Source organism: Oryctolagus cuniculus, chromosome 8, assembly GCF_964237555.1.
Source record: "Oryctolagus cuniculus chromosome 8, mOryCun1.1, whole genome shotgun sequence".
Lineage (NCBI taxonomy): Eukaryota > Metazoa > Chordata > Mammalia > Lagomorpha > Leporidae > Oryctolagus > Oryctolagus cuniculus.
In genome coordinates this window covers 43,869,803-43,877,845 of record NC_091439.1, presented here as the reverse complement: position 1 = coordinate 43,877,845, position 8,043 = coordinate 43,869,803, and positions in this window count along the sequence as shown.

Here is an 8,043-nt window from a genome sequence, read left to right as displayed (position 1 = left end):
TTGACATTCCTTTCCCCACTTGTGTTTATTTTTTCAAAAATTTTAGTTTTTAAACATTCAATGTGATTTGTAGATACAATTCTAAAAACGTGATATTCCCTTCCTCTCTCCCTCCCTCCTCTGTCTCCAAACCTCCTTCCATCTCCTTTTCTGCTTTTTTTTTTTAGTTTTTGAGATAATATATTTTATATTTACACTGCAGTGAAAAGGCTTAATACTTCACCAAATAAAAAGTTTAACAAGTATGCTTTTTACTTGATCCTCGAGCTAAGACCCTAGTGGGGATAGAGACAATGGCTACAAACAACTGAATGGAAAAATGACCATTTCACCCATATACAGTAAAAAATATTTATTTTACTTATTTGAAAGGCAGAGTAACTAAGAGAGAGTCAGAGAGACAGAGGGAGAGGGAGAGATAGGGAGACAGAAGGAGAGATGGAGGGAGGGAGGGGAAAGGAAAGGGAGAGGGAGAGGAAAAAGGAGAGGGGGAATGGTTCCATCTGCCCAAATGGCCACAACAGCCAGGGTTGAGCCAGGCTGAAGACAGGAGCCCGGAAGTCCATCTGGATCTCTCATGTGGGTGTAGCAGGGCTCCAAGCACCTGGTCCATCTTCTACTGCTTCACTGGGCATATTAACATATTTGAAGCAGAACAGCCAAGACTTGAACTGGCACTCTGATATGGGCTGCTCGTGTTGTAGGTGGTAGCTTAACCCACTTTACCACAATGCTGTCACCCACCACCCCACCCCACCAAACTGACGTTTTTAATTTTTTTAATTTTTAATGTGTATAAGACAAGCACTGTAAGAAGCTTCCTTAGCATAGATCCCAGGAAACATGGGGATCTTTATGAAAAGCATTACGGGGCCAGCCTTGTGGCATAGCAGTAAAGCCACTGCCTGTGAACTAGCATCCCATGTGGGTGCTAGTTCAAGACCTTGCTGCTCCACTTCTGATTCATATCCCTGATAAAGCATCTGGGAAGGCAGCAGAGGATGGCTGGTGTGCTTGGGTCCCTACACCCATGTGGGAGACCCTGATGGAGTTCTAGCTCCTGGCTTGCCCTGGGCCCAGCCCTTGCCACTGTGGCCATTTGAAGAGTGAACCAGCAAAAGGAAGATCCCTCTCTCTCTCTCTGTCCTTCACAGAAATAAATAATTTTTTTTAAAAGAAAAGCATTAGGTCTAGAGCCATGCTGCCTTCACTGGAGCTTCTCCTCTCGCTACTCTTTTCTTTCCAGCTAGAATTGAAGGGGAGATTTATATTAAAATCATCATGTAAAAAATGGGTATTGCATTAAAAGCTGCTGAAATTTCATCTTATTCTAATTTTAAAACTCAAAGAATGAATGCTTAAGTTTGATGAATGAATGATTGCTTTGGGTTGGCCTTGAGGATGCTGATGCCTGTTGTCTACTGAGTTCATCCAATATGGACTGGCAGCCCGTGGAATCAGGGCTATTGGAAATTGTGCCAAGACTGCACAACCCATCCTACTAAACTTTATTTTCTAGACATGAAGTTTCCCTTTTAAATCATTATCCATATCTATTTCCTTGCTTATGGTGATAATCCTAGTGGGCTCCCAAGCCACTGGAAATAAGACAGGAAAAAGTCACACATTATTTTTATATTATGCTCATTGTCCTCATCCAGATTCTAAGCAAACTATCATCATTTTCAATCAGCAAGTTCTCATTCTTCCTTAGAGAATAGAAGCATATTTGTATGGAGTAAAATAAAATAGTGGAAAATATTTGCACTAGACAGTTTTTAATCCTAATTTTATATTTTACTTAATTTTCCAAAATAGCAATATTTAAACATATACGGTAAAATTGCTTCATTGGCTATTTGTCTTTGTTCACATAAATATATCTAACTAAAACATTTATCCACCACTTTAAGTGAAGAAAAAAATGGTTTGATATTCCAAGTACATTTTGGAACACAGTGATAAAATGCTGCCTTCATTTTTCGCATTCATTATCATTTCTAGCATCTGAACATATGCATCACATAACCATATGTATTGCTTTACAATGTTGGAATACTTTCATAAACATTATTATTTTTTCTTTGTATCTTCTCCTAAGGAGACAGGGAGAAATTTTTTATGCATCATTATTAAAGATATAAAGTCAAATTGCCAGGGTTCATATCTTATTTATTTCACATAGAATTTGAGGGGGTTTCTCATCTCTGTCTCCCTGTCCTCATCACAAATTGAGATCATCATGGTATCTTCCTCATAGGCAATTATTTAATCATTTCATGTAAAGCCCTTGTATTGTACCTGATACAGGATAAAAACTCAATAAATATGAGCCACTGTTGTTAAATTTAATCTAAGATCCAGAGAATGGCTTGTTAGTAATGGCAGTAATTAGTGAAAATAGGCTTTAACACAGTCTAAAGTACCTCTCCCAATCCCATCCATCATCGTTTGCAGTCCCAGAGTGTAAAAGCTAATTTCCTACATTCTGTATTCACAAATATACTTGTTTTGTACTCATAAAGCACGAAGTTAATTTGGGAATTTTTAAAAACTTGTTTTCTCAGAGTAATGGCTGCAGTGTGTATTTTTGTTTAAATTTTAATATACTACTTTTAAGAATTCAACTCTAAACCCAATTGATTCACTTAGACATCTTAACAACAACTACCGCTCTAAAGTGGGAACGAGGAGGAAATAAAGTAAAGCTGTTACTTTGAACTTTTTAATGTAAATTTGAATTTTTATAAGAAATTTGTACTTGTCCTTACAAATATTTAAAAATACAATTAAGTAAACAAATTATACCCAGCATTCTGCAGGCTTACTCAACACAAAAGTAATTTTAGAGATTGAAGCATACCCCTAATCCTGAATAGTCAGAGAAGTTAAGAGAAATTTCTCTTGCAATTTTGCCCTTACCAAGATGTCTGTCACTGAACTGTCCTAAGTTCAAACCAGTCGATTTCTAAGATGAGTGCAAATCATCAGTATGAACATTCAAAATTTTTGATACCTGATATAGGTGGTTAAGGAATAGCCAGGTTTCACACACTGCGTCTGTGCATGTATGCCTACAAGTACACACACATGCATACACTCATCCACAAAATTTCCAGGCATTTGAGCTCATTTTTTTTTAATTGTAGGTGCTAGAAAACATAAGGGGAAACGGAAATCTTAGTTTGTTAGAGTATAACTTATTCCTGTTATTATAGTTATTTTACCAGTTTTGCATGTGTAGTCTTATCCTAAACCCTGGAGATCTCCAACTACCAAGGGTGACAAGAATATAAACATGTGGCTGATGATCTGTAGAGATCCATGCCTCTCTCCACTTTCCCTTCCTTTATCTTCCAATTTCAGTTACCCATCTAAGATTCTGGTCCTCAGCAGTGACTCCAACCAGCTGTCTTTTGCCCTAAGCTTTAGAACCACCTAGGTTAATTCTGCTAATCAGCACTGGATTATTCAAATAGGAAAAGAAGGATCAGGCCTGTAACCCCAGCTAGATCTGTACTGCAACCTTCTCCTTGGTCTTAAAAGAATTCCCTATGGGCAGGGGACATACCAGATGTCCTGGACTGAATTTTTATACTTAAACCCTATTTAAGCTGTTTTATATTTGCAATTTTTTATTTTAAAATCTTTCTTATTTTTATTATTTTTAAGGAATACAAATTTCATATGTACAACTTTAGGAATATAGTTATTCTTCCCACTAAACCTGCCCTCCCACCCATACTCCTACCCCTCCTCCCCTTCCCAGTCCCATTCTCCATTAAGATTCATTTTCAAGTAACTTTGGACACAGAAGACCAACTCTATACTAAGTAAAGATTTCAACAATTTGCACACACAAGCACATACACAAAAAAACTGTTTGAAAACAAGTACCACAGCTAACTCTCATAATATAACTCATTGAGGACAGTGACCACCCAAGGTTCTTCATATGAGCTCCTAGGCTATGAAAGCCTTTTGAATCCACAAACTCCTTCAGTATTTAGACAAGGCCATAAGCAAAGTGGAAGTTCTCTCCTCCCTTTAGAGAAAAGTACATCTTTCTTTGCTGGCCATCTCTTTCCTTTGAGATCTCAATCACAGAGATCTCCTTTGTGTAGAATATTTTTTTCCCACAGTATCTTGGCTTTCTATGCCTGAAATGCTCTCATGGGCTTTTCAGCCAGACCAGGAAGCCTTAAGGGCTGGTTCTGAGGTCAGAGTGCTGTTTAGGGCATTTGTCTTTCTATAAGTCTGCTGTGTGGACTGCTTCTGATGTTGGAACGTTCTCTCCTTTTTAATTTCTGAACACATAGTAATAAATGTCTAGCTTGAGAAAATAATTTTGGTTAGTGTCATGAGCATGAAGAGGATAAAAACTGACAAAAAGAGTGGGGATTTGGCCTACCAATGAAGAGGCAGGTTAGTATACCTGTGTCTCACTTCAGAGTTCTGGGGTTCTATTCCAACACCTGGCTCCTTACTCCAGCTAATACAGACCTTGGAAGAAAGAGGTGAGTGTTCAAGCAATTTGGCTCCTAACTCCCATGTGGGAGACCTTGCTGAGTTCCAAGCTCTCAGCTTCAGCCCATCTCTGGACATTGAGAGCATTTGGGGAGTGAACTAGCAAAGGGAAGCTCTTCAGCTCTCTATCTCTGGCTCTGTCAGATACACAAAATTTTTAATTCAAAAAAAGACAGCAAAGAAACAGTGCTATCTACAGTCTAAGCTACCTCAGATAATCTACATTCTATTGGGTTTATAGGGTGCCTGAAAGATTTAGTGCTTTCAGAGTTTACTTGCGAACATACATAAAAGTATTTCAAAAAGCTCTTGAAAAAGATGAAAGCAAAATATAAGTTTACTTTGAAGAAAACAATCTTGAAATCCATGCACAGCTTTTTCATAATACTCATTTTCCATGAACTTTTAAAAGATTCCCCCAGTAGAGAAAAATCTTTTGAACCCAGTAAAGAGCGACAGAGTCAGGGTGCTAGAACCCTGGGCTAGCAGTGCAAGGATGTCTAGTTCCACCTGCTGTCTTGATCCTACCCACTCCTTTGCAGCTCCATCTAAAGACAGATGCTTCCTCTTTAACTGGAATTTAAACAATATTTGCAGTGAACTCTTAGGAGCAATCATTTCCAACTTACTTTTATACTCCATCTGGACTTCAGGTTTTCCAATAGAAAATTACCATAGTCTTATTTCCAAGATAGGGCAAAATGACCTGTCAGAATCAGCCAGTCAGTCTGGCAATAAACCCTACTAAAATACAACATACAAAGCACTTATGTAGCCTAGCAAAAAAGACAAGTCTTTCCTCTATGATAACAAGGAAATTGCTTCATAGGAAACAAACCATAGGTCATAATGGTTAGCGCTAACTTGACTTCACAATATAGCTTTTAATAATAATGTTCTCTTGGCCGTACTCATTTTGATGGATTGGTGCTAAAGAAAATTAACTTTAAGTCTGGTTCAGAAACCTTTTGTCTTGAATGGCTTATCCTAATTTTTGCCATATTTTGAGAAGGGAGAACAAGTGTTTGTAGAATCCTAATGCCACAATTACTCTTCAACTATCTTAACAATATGAGTTTCTGTTGTGTGACTACATTCCCAAACCTAATTCTAAATGTTTAACTGCCCATGTGATAACATTATATCTTGAAATAGCACTGGAGGCTATAATGGGGAAACAGGTTTAAATTTAAGTATTTTTTTTAGATATACGTCAAAACATTCCAGTCAGTAGCACACAAGTATTAGCCACATGCATGAATTAATAAAATAACTACTCTGGCATGGTAGAACTATTATCATAGCTTCTAAATATTTTATTATCTCTAATAGGAGAAATACTTTTTTCCTACCCTTTAAAGATATGTAGACAATTTTCTTACAGATATAAGTTTTAGATCATGTCTCTCAGTGAAAGGTATGTGTATGTGAATTCTGTATAAGCTTTAGCTCCCAAAAATATGTTAAATGTAAATGTGAACACTGAAGTAAAAGAATAAAATCATAATTATAAAATCTCATAATCATGCTATCCTTAGAGATTTTATTACTCCGAATTGGAATATTTGGGCACTGTCAAAAAACAAAGTATAATTATTCTTTGCAAAAGTAAAATTTATAAAATCATTACCTATTACTATATTACTACAAATATTTCAAACTGGTTGCTTTTTAACTTCCTAAAAAAGAGAAAGTCTAATCAAAAATCATGTATTAGAATTTATAGTAAAAGAGTAGGACAAACAGAATCCAGTGCTTCTTGGTGTTTATATAACACAGCTCAGATAGAAAATATTCTATTTTAAGGCAATCTTGAGTAAACAGAGTTTTCAAGGCATCTATATGGAGCATGATGAAAATAATATTATACTTTATGTATTTGATTACAATTTTAAGAAGTCACACTTAGACTTTCTTCAGTCCTAAGAAGTAAAAGAAATTTACCCATGTGTAATGTTAGAACTTGTAAAATTTCATTTCTAATATTTACTTTTCCGATCTACTTGAGATTTAATCAAAGGTATAGTGTAGTATAGATCTAACTTTCTCTTTTTCTCAGAAGCCACCAATTATCCCAAACTAATAATTCAAAAGCCCACCTTTGGTAAGCGCTAGATTTCCATATATATGTACCTAAGTATACTTCTGGACTTTGTCTTCCACTCCAATGTTCTATCTTTTCATGTCCACTGCCTAAAATCTTTCTCTTTTGGTACCATTTCTGCTACCATTGTCTCCACCACAGGCTTTTCCTTCCATTACCGTTACACAAACACCTTTAAGATAGCGCTGCATAGTAGAGTTACCCAATCACATTTTAACTAGATCTGAATCCCAACAGGTGAGGCCTGGAGACGGGTGAAGTTTATAACCACCCAGGTAATTCTAATGTGTCTCCTAATCTGGGAAATTTTGACTTGGGAAGATTTAGGCCCTTGTTCTTCATGAGGTTGAAAAAGTTCTGCCAACCAGAACTAGATTTTTTTCAATAATCTTATTCCTAATACATAACATAGTATATGGTATAATTTAGGGATAATGTTTGATGATAAGTAAATGTATTCTGAATTGTGTTTTATGGCTTTTTTGCAAGGTTGGAGGCTAAGGTTCCTGTTCAGTAAACTCAATTGGCTACAAAATCTAAATAAATACATTTGCTACTGGCTTTGGCAGGTATTATGATTTGAGAAATACTTTTAGGGTCTCCCTCCCTGATATTAATGGATCAAAGATGGAACTTAATTGGATTATGGTGTCTGAAGGTGGTATCTTGGAAGTGATATAGTGGGCTAGGTTGTTAGGGTAGAGTCACTACAATCCCTGTGTCTTTCTATTTCTTAGCTCACCATGTAATTGTCTTTCTGTATGTGTTTTGAATCATACACAAGACTAATGGGGTCACCCAGTCTTGGTATGTGACTTTCCAAAACTATAAGCCAAAATAAAACTCATTCCTTGCTAAAGAGCTCCGCTAGGATATGTTAAATAACTAAAGGCTCACCAGTACAGAAGGGATGCTTCTAACTTTCCCCCTGTTAAGTGAGAATCCACAGTTATTCATCACTTTTCACATTTATTAATTCATCAAGAATGGATATTTTCATTTATCTATACATTTTTAACATCTATGGGATGACCTTATTTTTTTCTTTTATCTAATAATAATGTTATATTAATAGATTTCCTAATATAGAAAAATTCTTGCAAAAATTAAAGAAAACCAACTTGCTCCATGATTGCTTAATATACTAGTGAATTCTTTTTGCCAACACTAATTTTTAAGGATTTTTAATCTATATTTGTGAAAAAAATGTTTTATCAGGTGTCAAAGTTAAGCTTTTCTTATTTTTTTTTTTGACAGGCAGAGTGGACAGTGAGAGAGAGAGACAGAGAGAAAGGTCTTCCTTTGCCGTTGGTTCACCCTCCAACGGCCACTGTGGCCAGTGCACCACACTGTGGCCGGCACACCACGCTGATCTGATGGCTGGAGTCAGGTACTTATCCTGGTCTCCCATG